The sequence below is a fragment of the Pipistrellus hanaki genome, assembly GCF_964339955.1.
Source record: "Pipistrellus hanaki genome assembly, chromosome: 1".
Taxonomy (NCBI): Eukaryota; Metazoa; Chordata; class Mammalia; order Chiroptera; family Vespertilionidae; genus Pipistrellus; species Pipistrellus hanaki.
The window spans coordinates 152,230,019-152,251,855 of record NC_140503.1 but is presented as its reverse complement, the minus strand read 5'-3'; the positions used below and the strand labels follow the sequence as shown (position 1 = coordinate 152,251,855).

The 21,837-nt window shown below is 39.4% G+C and overlaps 1 protein-coding gene across 6 annotated transcripts in view; it reads left to right on the top strand.

Annotated features, from left to right (window-relative positions):
• Positions 1 to 2,008: 2,008 nt before the first annotated feature.
• Positions 2,009 to 21,837, top strand: part of BMPR1B (bone morphogenetic protein receptor type 1B) — a 369,968-nt gene continuing 350,139 nt past the window's right edge. For 5 of the 6 annotated variants that reach the window (XM_084897221.1, XM_084897222.1, XM_084897220.1 and 2 more), the window contains exon 1: positions 2,009 to 2,218. The gene's annotated coding sequence lies outside the window, so the exon portion shown is untranslated. The remainder of the gene's footprint in view (positions 2,219 to 21,837) is intronic. The other variant, XM_084897218.1, reaches the window with a different exon arrangement.

The following is a 21,837-nucleotide window of genomic DNA, read 5'->3' as shown; positions in this document are numbered from 1 at the left end:
TCGATTCTGGTCAAGGGCATGTACATTGGTTGCAGCCACATCCCCAGTGGGGGGTGTGCAGGAGGCAGCTGGCTGATGATTCTCTCTCATCGATGTTTCTAACTCTCTGTCCCTCTCTCTTCCTCTCTGTAAAAAAAATCAATAAAATATATTTTTTTAAAAAGTATTACATATCTTTCCTTTTCCTCCCCTTGACCTTTCCCCAAGCTGTCTCCTCCTTACCCTACCCCATGGATATTTATTTATTTATTTATTTATTTATATCTTGTAATTTTAAAAACCTACTTTTTTGGGGGGTAAGTTAATTGAAATGGAATCTCTGTGTCTTCCCTACATTCCCTGGATCAATGTTTGTGTCCAAAGATCCTTAGGAAGATACTGGGGGCCCAGTGCATGAATCCATGCACCTGGAAAGGAACTGTGGGCCACGAGGCTGCAGTGGGCACAGGGGTGGGTCTCAGCTCGTCCTTTGTGCCACAGCCTGGCACCTCCCACCTCGGTCCCCAGTCCCTAACATTTCTTTGATGGTAAAAGTGTGCTCACATTTCACAGACTCTTCATAAGTCCCTGGAGCACCACCTGCTTCTAAGTGGGAGCTGCATAAAATATGTTTATGCACATTTCAACTTATTTTCTTATAGATAAGTTCCAAGCATTATATTTAATGTCTAGTATAAAAAAGATTTAATGGGGATAACCTAAGAAAAGAGAGGAGTTGAGAAAAAAATAGGCTAAGAATTAAATAGATAATATAAATATATGTGAAGAAAGTTGTAAAAGCCCAGCTGGTGTGGCTCAGTGGTTGAGCCTGGCGGTCACTGTTGGATTTCAAGTCGGGGCACTTGAGTTTTGGGGCTCCATCCCCAGGAGGGGGCGTGCAGGAAGTAGCTGGTCAATGATTGTCTCTCATTGATGTTTCTCTCTTCCTCTTTGATATAAATAAAAGTGTATATTTTGAAAAGATATTAAAAGAAAAGAAAGTTGGAAAAAGCTATGTCAGAATGAAATTGTATTACACTATTTAAATCACACGCTTGATGCTCTCTAGAGAGGGCTTATCAATGCATTAGGAATATAGCAACATTTTACACAAGGAGGAAATTAATCCTGGAGGATAGGCAGCTGAAAGACATTGGGAGGAAAAATTATTTGGAAATCATTAGACAGCTCCTTGGGCGATAGAATTGGCAAAAAGACTGACTTCAAGTCTCCTGAAAGACTGTGGACTAGCTTAATAGATATTTACGTTCTTAGAAAATGTTTCAACACTTAAAGGTTTAGCAAGGAGACCACAAAGCAAAGACATATACGTTTCCAAAATAAACATGACTAATTGTAAAATTTCATCAAATACAAATGGAAGGAATTTCCTTTTTTTGTTGTTAGTTTTTGTTTGCTTTTTTTTTTTTCTTCACATCTTCAATCTATATGAAGAAAAGACATAGTTTTCCTAGAAGACCGAACTATATGTTTCAGGGTTCCTAAACTCCCTGTCCAGACCCTCAGGCACAATCTGATGCGCCTACGGATTGTTTTTTTTTTTTTTTTTTTTTTTTTTTTTACCAAGTGTGCCAACGTTTTATCAACTTCTCCAGTGTCCATGGCCCTGAAAAGTTAAAGTCAACTGCACTAGGTCATCTTAGGGGCGCCCATCCAGCTCTCAAGAATCTTTGTGCTTCAAACTGAGATTAAAAATAATAATAATGATGATGATAAATAAAACAAAACCCCTTCTTCCACACGAAAAAGAGAGCATCTCTGATTGGAATGGAAGTGATACTCTCTGTGCAGCCCAGTCAGCTTCCAAACTGTCCCCTGACCCAGGGCCCGGGCTGCATGTTGCCCGCAGCGCCCCGCGCCCAGGGGCCCTCCCTCCTGCCGGCCCGACCCGGCCCGGGGGCAGCCCCGAGCGCGGGGAGGAGTGCGAGGAGTGCAATCCCTCCGCTAAGGACTTGGCTCTCAGGCTCCAATCACTAGCGGGAGCTGGAGAGGGCAAGTCAAAAAAAAAAAAAAAAAAAAAAAAAAAAAAAAATCCGGAGCCGCTGCAGCGGAGGGAACAGTCCGGCGCGCGCGGAGCGGCCCTGCAGCCGGCGGAGCGGACGGCGCGGAGCGGGCGGCGCGGGGCGGAGCGGAGGCCGGAGCGGGCGGCGGGGACTCGGGGTGCGGGCAGCCCGGCGCCGGCGAGGGGACCCCGGTGCGGAGCGGAGCGGCCGAGGCGGTGAGACCGGGCGTCCCGCGTGCGGGGGGCGGCGGCGCGGGCGGGAGCCGGGCGGGCAGAGGCGCGCGGGGCTCCGGGGAGCTGCAGGGGCGCCCCGGGCGGGGGTGCGGGTGCAGGGGGGTGAGGACGGCAGGGACAGGGGGCGAGCTGCACAGCCAGGGGGCGGGGGCGCCCCTGGAGGGTCCGGGGGTGGCCGCCGCCGCTTTGTGCGTGGGAGGCTCTGCGGGACCCCGCGCCCCCGCGCCCCCCTTGGCACGGGCGGGCGGACACGTGCTCGGGAGTTGGGGGGTCGGGGACGGGGTCGCGGAGCGCACGCGGGGACGGGGACGAGGAGCTGGCGGGGGGCCGCGGGCTCCCGGCTCCCAGCCACCTGCCCCGGACGCCCCAGGGACCCGGCCCCTCCGCTGCTGGCGGGGCACGGGCTGGTCCCCACGGTCCGACCCGGACTGACTCCCCGACCCCTGCCTGCCCTTCCCTCCGTCTGTGGCTCCGTCTGTCATGTTCCAGGCGGTTCTGTCTGTCTTCTTCCTCCAGTTCTCTCTCTCCCCCTCTTCCCACCCCTCGGGTTGGCTCTCCCCGGGTCAGCTTGTCCCTGTCTCCCTCTCACCGCCCCTTCCCTTTCCCTCTCCCTTCCCGGCTCCCTTGGTGTCTCCCTCTCCTTATCTCTCCCCTTCTCCCGTCTCCTCTCCCACACTCTCGGACTCTCATTCAGAGACTGACTGTGGGCTCCTGTCTCTCCTTTCTCCCCGCTCTGGCCCTTTGCGCGCATCAGTCCGCTGGTCCCTGTGTCTGCCCGGGCTCTGCGTGTCTGTCTGGCCCCTAAGGTGATAGGGTTTGGGACGTGGAGGGAAGACCCCCCTGGAAGTTGCCCTGTGCGTGTCTTACTCCTCCCGAGCCCCTCTCAGCTGGATGGGGCCCGTCGAGGTAGTTAGTCCTTCTCCCCAGGAGGGGGACGCTGAGCTTCCTTGAGTTACTGTTAGGAATGGCTCTGGTCACCTTCCCACCGAGGTGAGGTCAGTGACTGAGCCGCCACAAAGGTGCCCAGGGAAGGAAAACAGAAGCAGAGGCCTGCTGCATCGCCTCCAGCATGTACCCAGCATACCTGCCGGCGAAGCACAGCCACCTGGGAGAAGGTTACTGACTTCCCCCAAAAACACACACAAAAAGGCTCCACCACAGCTAGAAAGTATTTGAAAATAATTGGAAAAAGCACCTACGAAAATTTCCTGCTTGACTAAACTGATGCCAACCGATACCTGGTTTTTTTTTTTTTTTCTTTCTTTTCTTTAATATATTTTTTAGGATCCTGGTGACAACTTTCCTCATTGTTGTTTTGGGAACCTGATGAGAAATGTTGTGTGTCACCTGGGACATTTGTCTTTAAGAAAGTATTCGTCTTTGTACTCTTACACCTCTTTACACTCTAGTGATCAAGAAGAATCATTTCCAACTGCCAAGGAAATAGGAAAGAATCTGTCAGTAATTTTTTAAAACACGGGACATTCCAGAGATCAATAATTTTTTTTGGAAAATTTTCTCTATAAGGATGTTTGGAAGGATATTACATCTTAGTGAAATATGCAAGTTATTACACACTTAGATCATTGTGCGACGCAGAAAAGGGTTGTGTGCTGTAAGCAAATCATAGTAGTGATTTTTTAAAAAAAATATTTTTTACGGGGAACATAGCTGGGAAATTAATTGCTCTGATTTCCACTGTTTTCTTTAGTCATGCATAATGTACCTTTGTTTTTAGCCAAATATGGCCCAGGGCTACAAAACTTGATACAGTGTGTTATTTGTCCAATCTGAATTACCATTTAGAAAACCACCTTTTCCCTTTTGGTCACAAGATATAAGTTGATATGATCTCATTACTCCAGGGCTGGGGTCTGCTGATGAATTTTAATGGCACTGCTTTGTGATTTTAAATCAAAATGTTAGTTTTTGGTGAGTTAAGGATCTTGATTTATGCCATGTTCGTGAATCGTCACTATTTATGGGGGCTTTGCCACCCCGTCCGCCAGGTGCTGCAGCCTGTCGCCCAGGCAGGGCTGCCTGAAGCTCCCTGTGAGGGAACTGTCCCTGAGTGACGTCTGCCTCTGCTCACGGCGGGTCCATATGCGTCCCTCAGAGTGTTCCAGTCATTAAATAGTATTTATGAAAAGGAAATTGACTTAATACTTCCCTCATAAACTTGGAAAACTGTGTGCAAGATGGCCTGATAAATTATTTTTATTATAAGTAAATGCTGATTTTATTATTCATTTATAAGGCAATTTGAAATGTGATTTTTATTTATTTATTTATTTATTTATTTATTTATTTATTTATTTTTGGGTTGCGTGTAGCAACCTCCACTCTTCCTCGGCGCTCGACTCCTCCTTATCATTCACATCTGAAGTCAGTTGTCTCCTACTCCAGCCTAGTTTTCATCAGGCCCCTCATGGCTGCCTCTTAAGCTTCTGAAGTCACTTCTTTCAGCATTCCCCTCTCTGCTTGGCTCTTCATTGCTGGGCTGTTTTCTCCTTGAGCTGGGAGTAGTATTCCATTTCTTTCTTTTTTTTTTCCCTCTGAATTTCAGAGACCCAGCAAAGTACCTGGCGTATGAGAAATAACTCAAAAAATCCTTGAAGGATGATCTGTTCTCCAATTTGTCTCTACCTTGTGGTACTAATTCTTTGTGGTTGCTTAAGGGAAGTACTTTAGCTTGGAGTAATCACAGATCCTAGAGCGAGGGATGAAAAGGGCCTTAGAAAGCACCTTGTCACACACGTTAATAAGAGAGATGAAGTAGTTGAGGCCCCAGGAGCTCGGAAACCATGCCCAGAAGTAGGCAGCGAAGCCACCTGGGCTACAGAACTGAGACCTTGTGCTCTTTTCCCAGGGGCCACTGTTCTTTTCACGGGACTCATGCTTGCCTTCCTTCACTAGAAATCGATAAATCTGTTGCTAGAAGCTAACAATTATTGTATGAACCCTGGAGCTTTCTCTTCATGCCAACCAGAAAAAGTCATGCATGAAATGTATCATCTGCAGTTACTGATAATCATTTGTTACACATATTTATGAAGGTAATAGTTGCCTTTTTAGAACACTGACTTCTAAGTGCTTTTATGTTTTGAGTGCTGTGTCATCTTGGGCAGACTAATTATTTCTACCTGCAGAGAAGATTTAAGTTCTAGAGACTTAACTTCTCTCTTTTATAACTTTCTGCTTGTGTGTTGCAGGGGGGTGGGGGAGAAAAGGAAGTTTGGACCAGATTAGGGGTTCTTTTTGAAGTTATTCTTCAGAGACCACCAGTTTAACTCCCGGAACAACTGCAAATTCATCTGTTTTACATATCAGACTTCCTTGTGAGCTTTTGTTTGAAAAAAGGCTAACACAGTTTAAAAAAGGCTTGAAGACCACTTCACTTGATGTTTTCCAATCTGCCTTCCAGTACTTGAATTTCATAATCAAGATAATTTCCAGCTTTTAAATCTGGGCATCTGGAGGATGGGTGATAAAGGTATTAAGGATAGGAGAAACTGAGTTTGCATGAGAGATATTCAGTGTGGCAGATTTGATGCAGTGGCCAGATTTGGGGGGGGGGGGTGGGGAAGGTGGTAAGGGGGAGAGGAGGGTGTATGGGCCTGTCTAAAAATATAGATTCAACAGTCATTGAATGATTAAAATTGAGGAAAACAATAACTTTTTAGGTATCTGGAAAGAGAAATAAATTAAGAGTTAAGGTGGACAAGAGGGACATTTTATGATACTTCTGAATACTTTTTAAACTCACGTATAGTATTAAGATAAAAAAAGGATAGGTAATATGTCATTTGCATCAGACATTAATCTCTTTCCATGATTTTTAGAGCCTCCACTTATATGTCAGTTATCTTAATTGCATTCATTTTTACTTGGAGGTTTGAGTGCCTACTCTTTGCCTGGCATTATTATATGCTGTGAGAACACGCAGCCATAGGAGACCCAAGGTCCTTGCTGTCATTGAACTTGCATTCTAGAGAGTGAAACACAATGAACTATAAACAAGCACACTAGGAAGATCATTGCCAGTAGTGAAATTGTCCTCAGGAAAACAAGAAAGGGTGATGTGACAGCAAGTGCCTGGGCTACTTTGTACAGGGAGGTCAGGAAGGCTTCTCGAAGGAAAGAGCCAGCCCTGTGAAGATCTGGGCGGACTTCCCGGCAGAGGGAACAGTAGGGCTGTCTCTAAAGGAGCTGGGTGCACACTGGGCCTAGGCAATCAGGGGAAATGGTAGGAATGAGGTCAGGGAGATAGCCAGGCCCATGCTATGAAGTGTGCCTTTTATTCAAAGTACATTTCATTGAATCCCTGGAGCATTTTAAACTGAGAAGTGAACAAGTCTGACTTAGCATGTCTGTCTGTAATGTGAGCAAGAGTGTCTGAAGATGACGTGGGAGGCTATGAGACATCTCTAGCTGAGTGTGTGGTGGTTTGGCCACCGGTGGAACTGAGGGAGATTGATCCGACATTGTTCTTATCACAGAATGAGTCATTGAATCAGGTGGCCCCTCCCTCCCTCCCTCCCTCCCTCTCTCTCTTTTTCTTTCTTTCTTCCCTTCTTTCTTTCTTCCCTTCTTTCTTTCTTCCCTTCTTTCTTTCTTTCTTTCTTTCTTTCTTTCTTTCTTTCTTTCTTTCTTTCTTTCTTTCTTTCTTTCTTTCTTTCTTTCTTTCTTCCTCCCTCCCTCCCTCCCTCCCTCCCTCCCTCCCTCTCTCTCTCTCTCCTTTCTTTTAAAACGTGATCTACATTACAGCAACCCACTGGTTCAACAGTTGCTTTTACTTTTAAATGCAGACCTCAGCACCTCCAGATCCCAGGTGTCACATAAAGTTTGTGTTCTGGTTACAAAGGAAAGGAAGCAAATCAGAATTCTCTAATCAGGTTCCAGTGTCATTTTCTCTACCCCTCAGTGTTGAAAAATTTCACTGTAAAGTCTGTGCTGTTAGATCTGGAACTCACCTTTCACTGTATGCCCAACTCTTTGCAATGAACTAGTATACCGTAGGCATTCGGTAAGTATTTATGGAATGTTGTTGGATGTAGTCTGTTAGAGACCATAATTTTTAAAAAGATTTTTAGTTGATTTTTAGAGAGAGAGGAAGGGAGAGGGAGAGAGAAAGATAAGCATTGGTTTGAGAGCGAAACCTCGATCGGCTGTCTCCTGCACACCCCCTACCAGGGACTGGGCGTACAACCTGGGCATGTGCCCTGACCAGCAATTGAAATTTCAACCTTTTGGTGCATGAGATAACACCCAACCAGCTGGGCCACGCCGGCCAGTTTTGATTCAGCTGACTGCGTTTTGCCTATTTACCAATAAGTATATGGCTCCCTGCGCCTTCAACTTTAGACCATATTAAATAGCAAGTTTAGAGATAAGTTTCCTGAAAGCTGTGTTTATTTAGTGGCTAAAGGAAAAAAAAAAAAAGATACAATCCAATAATTTCTATGACATCTCTTGCCTGGCTGTCTTGAGATAAACATTTTAGTCATTTTTATAGCAGTTAGATAGATATAAACTTAAACAAGTACAGACACATCTGTCACTAGTTAATTTGTTGATTTATGAATCTGAAACAATTCCAAGGAAGTCTGTAATGATGGTGCCTTTGTCTAAATTAATCTCTCGATAGAAATCAGTGCGTTTTATCTAACTAATACACTTTACAACTGTCTATAAAAGGTACTAAATCATCTAATCTGTCCTTTTTCTGGAACAAGCTACTTCTGCTGCTGTTGTCTAATAACCATTTACCTGTAATAGTACACATAGTGGGGAAATGTCCTCTTAACTCCTTGTATTACAGAATGTAGCACTCTACTCAAAAGGAGCTGCATACCACTTGGACACATTTTTATGTATCTAGCTATTATCTTTGACTGTTTCTTTAACGCCCTTCCATTTAGTCAAGAGTCCCTTCTATAGCTGAGTGTCTTTTCTTACTGTATAACTCAGTTTGCTAGAACCTCACACATTATTACATTGGCCTCTACGTCAGATACCTTCTGCTGGCCTCTCCAGATCCTCAGGCAATTAGGAGAAATGGTAGGGATGAGGTCAGTGAGACAGGTAGGCCCATGCTATGAAGTATGCATTTTATTGTATTTTATGCTCTTTGCCCATTAGGCTACCTGGCTGAACAGCTCTGGTTTCCAGATAGTTTAGGGCAGTGGTCGGCAAACTCATTAGTCAACAGAGCGGCAAACCGCGGCTCGTGAGCCGCAGTTTGCCGACCACTGGCCTAAATCATGCAAATTTTTATTTTATCATAATTCCTTTGGATTATGATGTCTGATAAAATTAATTAAATAACCACAGAGAGGGAAAACAACGTAACCAAACTTCTCTTATTAGCCATCATGTTGTAGGGATTTTTAGGCCTAATACCATTGCTAGTTCTTTTTGTCTCATTACGTATTAAGTGAAAAACTGGAGTTCGAAGTCTTATGAGCTCTTTGACTAATTCAGATAAGCAATTTGCAAATAACATTATGTTTGACTCGATTGCACTTGCTTTCTCGGTGTGTGCCATGGGACAGTGATTCTGTGGAATGTCAGGTGTAGCCAGCACAAGAAGGATCCTATGGGCGGTAGCATAGCCTGCTGGGTAATTGTGGGGACTGTGGCGTTGGCCTATCTTTGAATTTTGGCTTTATCACCTGTTAGCTGTGCAGCCTTGGCCAAGTTACCGAACCTTCTATCTCCGCTTCATCATTTGTAAAACCGGGATGACAATAATAGTGATCACTTTATAGGTTTGTATGAGGATTAGACTGGCAAATATTTGTAAAGTACTTAGAGCCATGCTAGGCACATGCAAACACCACAGAAGCATTTGATAAGTAAGTAAATGCTAAAAGAAATCTGGGAGTGGCTGATATTTTAAAGCTGCAAGCCTTCTTTTTATTGTGCTGACGTGCACTGTGACAGCCCCGAAGAGAGGCATTTGACCGTGGGACATGCAGTTTTCCCTGCATATATCCCTGGACTAATACTGTTCCTCAGAACACACTTTGGGGGAAGATGGATACAAATAATCAACTAAACATTTCACCGTCCTTTTGCCAGCACTTGTTACTCCATCCAGCACATCTGTCATAGAGTAGGTGCTCAGTTCTTACTGATTTTTCCTTCTCTTTGTCTTTTTAGGGGTAAAATGAATGTTTTTCTTCATTGCCTGGAGAAAGGCTTTCTGCCAGTATAGATGCGAGTGTCCCCTGGGGATCGCTGAGCCCCAGGTTTGCAGAGTATAATGTTTTCTAAAAAGCTGCTTATTATTTTTTTTCCCTAATAATAATGTCCATCTTCATTGACGTAAACTTGGGAATTATAGGGGACTGTAATAAATAAAATAAAAACCACTCTACCACACAAAGAGAGCCACTATTATTAACAGTTGGGGTCCTTTTTTCTTTACAGAATTGGGAGCATAATATAATATGGTTTTGTATCCTGCCTTTTGACTTTATTTATATAATGCTCTCCATCCGAGATGTGCAGTGATTTCTGACTTTCAGATGATTGGTAATCTACATTTCAAAAGGGCTTCCTTCCTTACTTACCAAATGCTGTGGCCAGAGACAATATGAAAATAAAATGGTGTATCTAGAGTGAGTTTCTCTCTTATTTTAAGTATTCTCGGAAATTGGAACCACCTGGTAAGAGTTGGCAGTTCTGTTGAAAAGACCTGGAGTAGGTGACCTCAGGTGGCTTCGTTTGTGTGAGTCATTCCAGCGTCCCAGCCAGCAGCCAGATGGATGCACAGGAACCCACGACAGGAATCCACAGGCATCACTTCCCCACCCCGAGAGACTGTGCGTGAACTTGCGTAACGCTGAGATGAACTCGGAGAAGTTATCCAGGGAAACCCACGTTATCCCAAAACAAAAATAACTGCGATTTATGTTTTAAATGATAAACCTCTTCCCTCCGTTGCATGTCGGAGGTAGGGTTCTAATACTACGCCAAAATGGAGGTCAAACATCGTCTCCTGTAATTTCGAATAGGAAATAATATGATATTTACATGGCAGTACATAACTAAGGACTGAAAACACTAATTGTTTTCAGTTTTACTCGGTGCCCTTCATGAAGTACATAGATGGATGCCATAGTGATTAAAGTGTATCAGCTCAGTAAGTCCTTTTTCATTCACAAGTCCTTCTTGAATAATTTTGAATCTTCAGCTCACTGGAGATTAAATTAATCACTCTTTAAAAACACTTATCTTTTACATCAGTTAGCAAATTAAAACATTTAACGTCTTTCTGAAGAGAAAAACCATGCTGGGTTGTTTAATTGAATTAAATTAGCTTTTCATGGAAATTTACCTAGGAGCTGTTTCTGGAATCAATTTGGAAAATGATCTTTGTATTCTGTGGCATTTATGTTTGATTATGTTTTTCTTAGTAATTCTCAATGGGCCTGATTCACTCCTTGCTTTAGTCATCAAACCCTTGCAATTTTTTTGTAGGCAAATTAGGCATTTCCTACCCCATAATTATGCGTGTTTATGGAATAATGTATGCTTCCTCCTTATGTTTAGATGGTAAGGGATTCTTAATTCTATAACTTAAAATGATCTGTTTTATCATTCTGTAGACTATGTTAAGGCTGAGCTAAAAGTCACATGTAAATTAACTTCTTCCAAAAAATATTTTGTAGAATTTACGTTTTGATACCTTTACCAATAATAGCAGGTGCTGCAGTTTGTAAGGAAAAAAAAAAAAAAAAAAAAAAAAGGCAGGCAGATAATCTAAAACTTCTTTTAAATCTATTGCCTGGGAGCAATCTGTATCTCAGGCACATCAAAGATTTTGTGCACTACATTTTTTGCATTCTCTCTTGCCCTGTGATCTGTGATTTACAAAGTCATGAAGCAGTGGAAAATTGCTAACTAAAAACTCAATTTTCTAGTTTTTTTTAGCGATAACATTTGTCCTTTGTGATCAACAGCATGAAAATATATTTTATGTGCTTGGACTATAACGTAATGCCTTCATTTCTTGAATACTTTATCCTTAGCAGTTTAAAGAACTTAAAAACATATTTAGCTTAAGAAAATACTCAAACCTTTGCAGTACCTGCCACCATCTGAATGTTAGAACTGTGCTGTTTTTCTCCTCAGTCCTGTGAAAACACGCGTGTTCATTGAATTCTCTTTTACTTCCCTCCTCTTTTCTCCTTCTCTTTTTCTCTCACTTTTGCAAACCCCATTTCCTCTACTTTTTCTGAACCAGATGGGTGTTAAACACATACTGGCTTTTGTGATCCTGAGCCCCCCAAGTATTTCCAGAGTCCTTACTAGCTGAGTTTTTGACTAAGTTAGCATAATGACAAATGGTATTCTGTAAACACGATCTTAAAATACTTTAATACTACTACAGACAGATAATAACAGAAAGGTGCATTTATATTTTGTTATGAATCACTTATTACATGATTCAAAATATTTTTATGAAATGTCCATTAAATATTTTTATTAATATCAGAGAAGGAAAGGGAAAGGGAGAGTTAGAAACATCATTGATGAGAGAGAATCATTGACTGGCTGCCTCCTGCATGCCCCCCACTGGGGATTGAGCCCACAACCCAAGCATGTGTCCTGACCAGGAATTGAACCATGACCTTCTGGTTCATAGGTCAACGCTCAACCACTGAGCCATGCTGGCAGGGCAAAATGTAAGTGTTTTAAACATTTAAACAGCTGCTCACAGGTAAAAAAAAAAAAAAAAAAGAAATAAAACTAAAATGGTGCAGACATATATAAAATATTTTGTAGCTATTACTTGGGTCTAGATAATTTTCATTCCTTTATATAATCTGGCATACAAAAATCTAAAATTTTATTATATAGGGTTTTCACCAAGTACTTGCTAGTTCCTATTTATGTGAAATTCCAAGTATTTATAATAGTGGTTTGAAAACTCTTATGTAATCTTGAACACTTTCTTATAAGTTACATGCAGCAGAACTAACCATGAGACTGTAAATTCCTTTTTTGGCTCATCTCTCCTAAACCTGGAAGGTATAATGCAGTTTAACAATAATATTTTACATCTTTAGTTTGTGAGTAATGTCTTTCTTACAAGTGGGATTATTAAATATTTATGCAATATGAAAGAACTTGATTTCATATATTTCAAAAAGATGGTCATGTCTTGCTCTAAGGGGAAAGATGTTTAAAATCACAGACAATACACTGTCAAAAAATAAATGCAGAGCACAAATAGACGGGATATGAGAAAAATAAAATAATTTGAAAACACTTAGGAAGTGCCAAATTGATTCATTCTGTTACTCTGTCTTTAGTCGATGCCATCGGGAGATATGTGAGGGAAGTCTAGGTCTGGTGTTTCATGATTTCACTTTCAAACTTAAGTGTTATATCCTCCAAATATCTTAGTTTTCCTCACTATAAGCCACTGGTCTCTTTTGGGACTGATGAAAACTGCTTATTTTGTTTAACTTCTTGGCTTTACATTTCATTCCTCAACCAAGTTGAGTATTATAGTTGAAATATAGCAGCCACTCATTAGCTTAATATTTGTCTTGTCCATACTTTCCATGGTTGCATAGAGTCTGTGAGTCTTGACATCTATAATATTTCCTTTTGCCTTCACCTCTCTAGACTCAAAGAATTCTGATTTTTTCTTATTTTACTTCTTAGGCCTGTTCTGTGGTTCACTTGGCTATTTTATTTTTTTGGTTGGATTTTCCTCAGTTTCTAAATATTACCCCCCTCTCCCTCCCTTTTTTTGGAGTAGAGTTATAATTTTTTTATTCGGCATCAGATATATTTAGAGTGCTAGGCGGTGTTAACTAGAACTGCATGTAGTATTTCAGGTAGAGGTGCCCCATGGTTTTAAACAGGATGAGAATCATGTCTTTTGTTCTTCGTTGATATTGGTGAGGTCTGTTAGCTTTCTTGGAACACATTGATTTCATGATTTTTAAATTCTTTTCTGTTATCACTAAGGTTCATTATTTTGAGGAGTAGAGTCTGTATATTTCCTCTCCTATATGCATAACCCTATAGTATTCTGCTTTGAATCGTAATTGATGTTTTCCCCTAGTAACTCATAAAATTTTGGAAATCTTGTAGGTTATCCCACCGACTTGGCATTTCACATACTGGAAAAACTTAGTATCTTTTGCAGACCTGGAAAATTTAATCTACATTTCCTCTTCTACATCATTTATAAAGATGTTAACTAAGACCATTTCCAGCACCTTCCCTATTTATAGTTTTCTGCCAGAGTAATGCCTTCCCCCTCCCCCCCCCACTGTCGTCTTTGTTTCTCCAGTAAAAAGTTCACCGGATCCTACGGTGATTCAGTTCTTCTTAATAACTTTTGTGGTAGTACCTTGTCAAGGGCTTCTTCTTCTTCTTCTTCTTCTTCTTCTTCTTCTTCTTCTTCTTCTTCTTCTTCTTCTTCTTCTTCTTCTTCTTCTTCTTCCTTCTTCTTCTTCTTCTTCTTCTTCTTCTTCTTCTTCTTCTTCTTCTTCTTCTTCTTCTTCTTCTTCTTCCTCTTCTTCCTCTTCTTCCTCTTCTTCCTCTTCTTCCTCCTCTTCTTCTTCTTCTTCTTCTCTTCTTCTTCTTCTTCTTCTCCTCCCTCCTCCTCCCTCCTCCTCCCTCCTCCTCCCTCCTCCGCCCTCCTCCGCCCTCCTCCTCCCTCCTCCTCCCTCCTCCTCCCTCCTCCTCCCTCCTCCTCCCTCCTCCTCCCTCCTCCTCCCTCCTCCTCCCTCCTCCTCTTCTTCTCCCTTCTTCTCCCTTCTTTCTTCTTCTTCTTCTTCTTTCTTCTTCTTCTTCTTCGCTAAATTCTTAACTGACCTTATGCTTTTGCATATATGGACCTCACAAATTCGTCAACTTGCCAAGAAACAATGATAACACTTAGTTGAGGAAATGTGAAAGGCTGTGGATAAAAGAAATGAAAGTTAGCATCAATGTGGATGGTTGCTTTATTTTAAGCAAGCATAAAATAAAGAGGCTACCTTGTTTGAGTCTTATGTTACAGACAATGTGCTAAATATCTTCTTTAACAGAGTAGTGATTGCTATCTCATTTTACATATAGATAAAAGAATTTAAGGCACAGTGAGGGTCCCAGGTGGTAGTCCAGGATTCTAATAAGGAACTGTCTGATTCTAAATCTATGTTTAAATGTTGGCGTACTGTTAGAGCCAGATATTGTATTAGTTATTGATGATACAGAGAAGGCCAGCACTCAGCCCTGACGGTTCAAGAGCTTGGAGAGACTCCAGAGGAGAGGAAGAGAGCTGTGTATGACAACTGTGTGAGATGGTAATTGTGTGTGAGAGCGTAGAGAAAGGTTGATCATTGAAGAGTGTTCAAGATAGAGGCTTGGGTTATTGATCCTATTTTGAGAAGAGGGATGGATAAAGAAAGAAAATGTTCAAAAACTTAGGAAAAATATATTTTGAACCATAAATGTTGTAATTTCCCCTCTTCCCTCTCCCTCCTTTCAGTTATATATCATTTCTATACAGAGTACTGGCACTGTTTGTTTATTTTTAGAGCAAATGTACCACATCTTTACTAAAGTTTACTTCCATTTGATATACATGGTGTGTGTGTGCATGTGTGTATGTGTATGAGAGAGAGAGAGAGAGAGAGAGAGAGAGAGAGAGAGAGAGAGAGAGAGAGAGAGAGAGAGAAGAGAGAGAGAGAGATGAGGTGCATTTAACATGGGTTAAATGTAGTGACATTTTTTAGTGAATTTGGGAAAACACATAGCTCTGGTAATTTGCTAAGAATATAGACATGCAAACGATGAAAAAAGATCATTTTAAAATTGATCAATCTATCTAAAATGACATTTAAATATTTCAGCAATTAGCTTGAAGGAAGCTCCTTAACATATACCTAATAGTAAACATTGGATTGAGAGGCTTGGCAAAGGTTCATTGTTGGCAGGAACCAAAAGATATGCAGTAAAAACATAATAAAAACCTTCAAGGAGAGTTTGATCTTGAAACGCTTGTAAATTGTTTTCCCCCTAATATTTAAATGGACTCTAGATCACCATAGGTAATAGAGATATTACCTATATTTTAATCTCCTATTTTGATTTGTCAGAATGTGTTAGAGTGAAATGAAATGACTTCAGTCCAGGCTAGTTTTCAGCCTGCTCAAACTAACGTTGTCTGCCGGTCAGATAGTTTACTTCATACCTCTTCATGCGTCTTTTCTGTAAAGAGTCATAAGACCTCTTTTGTTTCAAGCATAATATCATTGTGTTTACAGGACAAAATGCAATGAGACTTTTTGGCTATGGCCATGGAGTTTAGCTAAGGCAGAGTTATTAAATTAAAAAAGAAATCTTGAGTTTTCCACATAACCAGATTAAATGTGTATTTCACGTGGAGCCAAAGTGCTATGGGCAAAGTGAAGTTTAAAATAGATTTCGGCATTAAAAGTAAAATGGTAAATTTTAAAAATTTAACATTAAAATACTGTATAATGTTAAGTCAATACATTTTTTTTTGGAAGCCCAGTAATCACCATTTGATTTTCCAAAGGAATATAAATAAACTCAAAAGCATACTAAGCTATAGTATAATTTGTAACAAATCGAAAGCTTCCTTGGAGTGACTTTTTATATTCCAAAATACAATTTTCCCATTATGGAGAATTGTATTTATGCTGAACATAAATAATCAGATATTTGCTTCACTAATGATCCAGATTATTTCAAAATCATGTTACTGGATTTAACGATACGACCTCTGTTCTGCAACCTTGTGTATACGGGAGGCTTGTTATGCATGTCAAGGGTATTTCCTTTTATTTGTTTTCATTTTACCTGCCATTTAAATCATTGAATGACCCTTCGTAATTTGATTAAGAAACCATATAATAAGGAAGGGCTAGTGGATTATTTTTTACTTTAACTTTCATAATCTTATATAATTCAGATCTTCTTTGTGTTCTCATTTCTCAGGTCAAGTAATTCTTGTTTTGCCATTTCTCATCACAGTAATGAATGGGATGGAGTAATATGTTTCAATATATTTATTGTCCTTATTTTTAGCATTTTACAGCTGTTCTCTCTTTCAGGGAAGCAGGGTGGTGGTGGTGGGGCAAGTAGTATGTTGAAAAGAATACAACTGGGAGGCAGGAAAGGCCATAATTAGTTTTGGAATCCCAGACTGATCACTGAAATAAAAGATTGGCCAACCTCTCTTAAGGTTTCTCTGGCTCTGAAACGCTATGATTCTGTAACCCAAACTGGAAAATCTTATCGCAGTTAAGAATTGAAGTATGGCGCTGGTTTCTGGAGAGCAGGGCACCAAAACTGTTTCATATCTGTGTTTTTCCTCTCCAGGTGGTTTTGCAGTTTCAGAGACAAAAGAGAATATTCACGAGTCAAGTCCCTTCCAAACCTTATCGCCTCTGAGATTTTATAATGATTTTCAAGAGAGATTGATACACATTATGTAATTATACTGTGTACCATTTACCATCTAGTTTAAATAAATCTTTTATTTGGGGGTTGCAAATAATAGGAAGTAATTCTGCCTTAGAGAATACTATACTTTTTTGGAATTATTTTCTGAGAACTTTAAAGCAGTTGTTGAAAAAGGTTTTGTTCAGAAATCAGATTCAGTTTCATGTTTGACTGCATTAGCTTATAATGGCTAATTTTACTCTAAATAAAATATGCAGAGCATGCCAGCAATATAGGTTAGTTTTCTTCTGATTGTAATTTTTCACTAATCAATAAGAGTAAGTTTTTTGTAACTTATTGTTACCCATTTTAAGTATTCTCTTTTATACCCCTTTTTAATATAGAAGCAAAGACTGAACTGAGTTGAAATGTTGTACAATTAAGCTGGTTCTGTGAGAAATTTATGCCCATTGTATCTTTTCCTAAAATATTCTTCTTTTCTTATTCTAGGATTAGATTAATGTTCAGATTCCTTTAAAATACCTAGGTCACTCTATATGTTGTTATTTTCAAATTGAACAGTAATTTTCTTTTAAGAACCATATTTTCATATACCACTGAACTCTTAATGTTTGTATGTGTGAAGATTTCAGTGGTATTTTCTAGAATTATCCATAGCAAATTTTTAATGCGAGCATGTTACTGGGCAACCTTTCCTAGAGTATGACAGTATGTGTTGAAGGAATCTAGGCTAACAGTAAAATGGTACTTACCGAGCTGAGTAACATAGAATTGAGTAAACAAATTATCATTGCCCCTCAAAGTCCTTCCTGGAGCACTTGCTTTTAATGTGCATCAGGAAGCCTCTTCTGAAAACGACTGAGCTGCTTGTTTTACATGATTTATTTGCTCTTATGAGATAAGGGAAGCAAGATAAATGAAAAACTGAAGTTCTTAAGAAATGCTGAAAACGTTCTTGGCCTAAAACGCTTGAATCAAAAATAAGAAAGAAGGTGAAACAGAGTAAGGCAAGTTGCCCCTTCATATGGAACTTTGAAAGCTGTGTTGAAAAATGAAAAAATAATCTAATTACCTTTATGCCCAATACATATCACTTTACTCATGAATTTCTCATCCTGATACTGTTCTTTTTGCTTGTGATTTCCTCCTCTGTTGAAATCTGATTTATAGTTTACTTTCAGAAAAATGTTCTATGAATTCCATTCCACCGGACTCACAGCTTCCTTTTCTCTGCTCACACCTTGTCTTCGTTCTCACGTTCTTTTCTGCACTGTATCAATATGTGATTATGCGTTTCCTGAATCAGTATAATTAGCATCCTCACCATTTTAACTGTATCGAATGCTAAAAACTGTCTTTTGCATCTCTGATTTTCCACGTTTCACAATATGGGTATAACACTCAAAGTTCTTAGTCAGAGTTGGTTGGCGTCCCTTTTTTGTATGATTCTAACCTTTATTTCCTTGTTACTCCAAAATCGTTCACTTTGAAAAGAGATAAGAAAATATGTCATTTGTTGTGTTTGTTTTAAAAATACATCCTGGGTCATGAAGCAGAAAAAAATATTCTCTTCTGCATTTTGACTAAAGCCAGTGTACAAGTTGTCCACTGGAATGTGGAAGCCAGGTGTTGCTATGTGACATCATTACCTGGATGCTCAGACACAACATATTAGCCTTTTATATATATAGATTTCCAATGTGCGTCATATGTACCAGCCAGCTGGTCAGTCAGATGGTTGGTCACTTAGCCATATATATATATATATATATATATATATATATATATATATATATATAATATATATGGCATTGGAACTTGGCCTACTTTACCAGGTATCTGTAAGAGATTGTTCTACTGAAACAGAATGAAGAAATTTTACAGTTAACCAATTTTAATGAGAAACAATTTTCTTATAATATATTTCCAAAGGCAAAAATTTTAGGGCACAAATATTCATATTAAAATGTTAAGTGTCTGGTTAGAAACAAGAAACCTCTAGAAACAAAGTTATTTCTTTCCCTTTTTATTTAATTTGGTATCCTTCTATTTCTATTTCACTTCTAAAAAAAAGGTTTATATAATGAAATAAGCAGAGTAATTATATTCTTATTAATTTGAATGACATTTTCCCCTTGGATGAATTATGAAAAGTCTGGTTAAGTTTAACATTAGTGGAGCTTGAAGAGATGTTAATATTAAGCAAGTGTTTAGTTGCATGACATGATCAGTTTACACTATTGCAGAACCTTAATTAAAGTTTTATTAAACTGTGTAAACCATGATCCAGTTTGGATTTGAGAGTAGATAGACATCTGTTTCAAATATTATTACTACAGTTAGAAATTAATAGCTTTTTTTTCTCTGAAAGTCTGACAATTTCCCTTTTGAATCTTTTGTTTCTGTCTTTACACTGTTCCCTTTATATTAAAATTTGCTTGAGATGTTAAGATTATTTAAAAAATCACATTTATAATCTGTACAATATCTATGAAAAAAAAAAAAGCTGACAAGTGTTTGGGAGTGCTTTATAGAAGAACAATAAAACAAGACTCCTTTTCGTTTTATGTTAAATCAAATTTCTGCAGCACTGCATCAGAAGCATGTAAGCCAGTTTCCTTGATTGGGGGCCCTTGTGTCTCATTCCTCCCACCTCTCTTTTCTTCCTCCTCCTGTTTGTTTCTTTATGAATTCAAGGCTAATTCTAGGTAAATTTTGTTGTAATTTTGCTCACTTAAGCTGTAAACATAAAGCGCTCTAATTTTCTTATATTGCTTCTTTGCCTTATGTTAGAAAATTCTCTCCAGTAAATGCTTTTTTTTTTGTTAGCTAATTGTGTATGTGTTTTATTCTTAGTTCTGGAAAGGAATCTTGATATCATATTTCACTTAAATGGAATATGAATGTTATCTGGCGTAAAAATATTAGAATTTAAATTTTTTAGTAAACCATGCCCACTAAAATGATAGAAAACACTACTTGGAGTCTGTTATTTGTAAGCATTTTGTTATATTTTTCTCACTCTCATGTATTATTTTTAGATTTAAAAAATTGGAAGTTACCATCTTAATTTAATGTGCAAACCATGTGTTTTTTATTTTTTGCTTGAAATCATATTATGAATGTTTTCTCATGTCATTAAATATGCGCCAAAGTATTTTAATCAATAACTGAAAATATTATCTATTTGTTCACATTTTTCTTATTTTTTATTGTAATTAATACTGTAGTGGATTTTTTTATTAATAGATCTTAATTTTTTATATGAAAGTTTTTATATATAACATCAAATTGCTTACCAGTGAAGTTATTCTAATTTATAATCCTACCAACAGTATGTCTATTTAATTTTACTCCTAGTTTTAGGTGTGCTAATAAATGTTTCAACTATATTCACAAAATCTCCATTAGGCTCAGAAAAGACAAAACAAAATATGAAAGACCCAAACAATAAAGTAGTTTTGAATAAGTAGAAACATGCTTCATGTTATTTTTATTAAAAAAAACACCCAAGAATTTTTACTACTTACAAATACTCAGCATTACCTTTGACATATAATTTCATAAATTTATAAATGAAATGCAAATTAACTTTAATCATTTTTCAATTACATAATTCTGCATTTTAATTTATAACAGTAACGATTTAAGGAAAAAGCTATTAATTCACATAAAAATCCTCGAACTCAAAGGCAGAAGTGATGGGGGGGAACTCATCCAAATTTTTGTTTGATATGCAAATGAGATTTAAGATGGTTTTGTGCTTTGTGAAAATACCCTTGTATTGTACAATTGCTTTAAGAGGGACAGACTCATTTCTGCATCCACAGAGAATGCTATGCTGAAAACTAGCCCAGGATGCAGTCGGAAGGGCATGCAGCCCTGTATGGTTTTGACAGGTTACCTGTTAAACTCAGGACTTTGGTAGGGACAGAGTAGGACTCCGAAACTGGGAATGAAGACATTTGGGTAGATGTGCTCACTGTTTGGAAGCCTCAAATTTCCCTGTATTTTTTGGCCAGGGGAAAATAGCCTTCTCTTCTCTGGAGTCTATACAGTGACCTTATCTGAAATTAGTGCTTTATACGTTGATGCTAATCCTTCTTGAGACCTGTCACATTATCTCTCGTTACTTGTCTAGTCTGAGTAGGTCTCATCTTAGCACCGGCTAGTTGGGGGATCCCTGCTCCAAGAACATACTGTATGTGAAAACAATTGCAAGGCGGTATGCACTTTCAGGGATCAGGTGAACATTTTGGGGAATATATCTTGAGGACATTAAAAGATGGTTACGACATAGACTGTAAGACACTGCTGGGTATACATTCATTATCACATGGATACTTAACTGTGGTTTGGGAGTCAAGGTTCTGGCTAGGACATGTGGAGATGTCAGAATTCCATTTCCTTACTGAGGAAAAGGTCATAAATCTTAGTTGGCAGGATTAGAAAGGATTTGCTTTATGAGACTTGAGAATCCACCACATATATTTCCTAGGACATTCCCTTCACCAAGGCAACAAGGGATGCATTGTTGAACCTTCTGCTGATGGCCTAAGCTGCTGTTGGAGTAGATACTGAGCCCTTGACATGGCACAGCTAGCCAGCCCCTGGTGGCAGATGGGTTATCTTGGACATGTTTGATCTTGAAAGAGGTAGCAAATTGTCCTTACCCAAAATTGATATATGTACCAGATAGAGCTTTCTTTATTCACCTGCTTGCAGACACGTGCCAGTGTTATTATCTTGAGTGTTTAATCTATTGACTGACTGTCTAATATTTCAGCATAATAGGTCCATTTGCTCACACAAAGGGACCTGTTTTATTCTTGAGTCCATGATCACAGCATTCTTGCATCTTATTATGTCCCCAGCACCCAGAAGCATGTGGGCAGAAGGTGGAGTGGCCTGTGAAATAGAGGAAAGGCTCAGTAAGGGTATCAGCTTGTGGACAAGTCTTTGGGGTTGGATGGACTATATATGGTGCTGAGTCAATAGCCCATAAATAGATGATAGACAGACAGGCAGACAGACAGAGCTGAGTTAGTACAGACGAAAATAATCTGAAAACGAAGGTTGAGAGTTGGATTTACCTTTTGCCATCAATCCTGGTGACCCACCTGCAGATTTTATACTTTCCGTCTTTGAGTTTT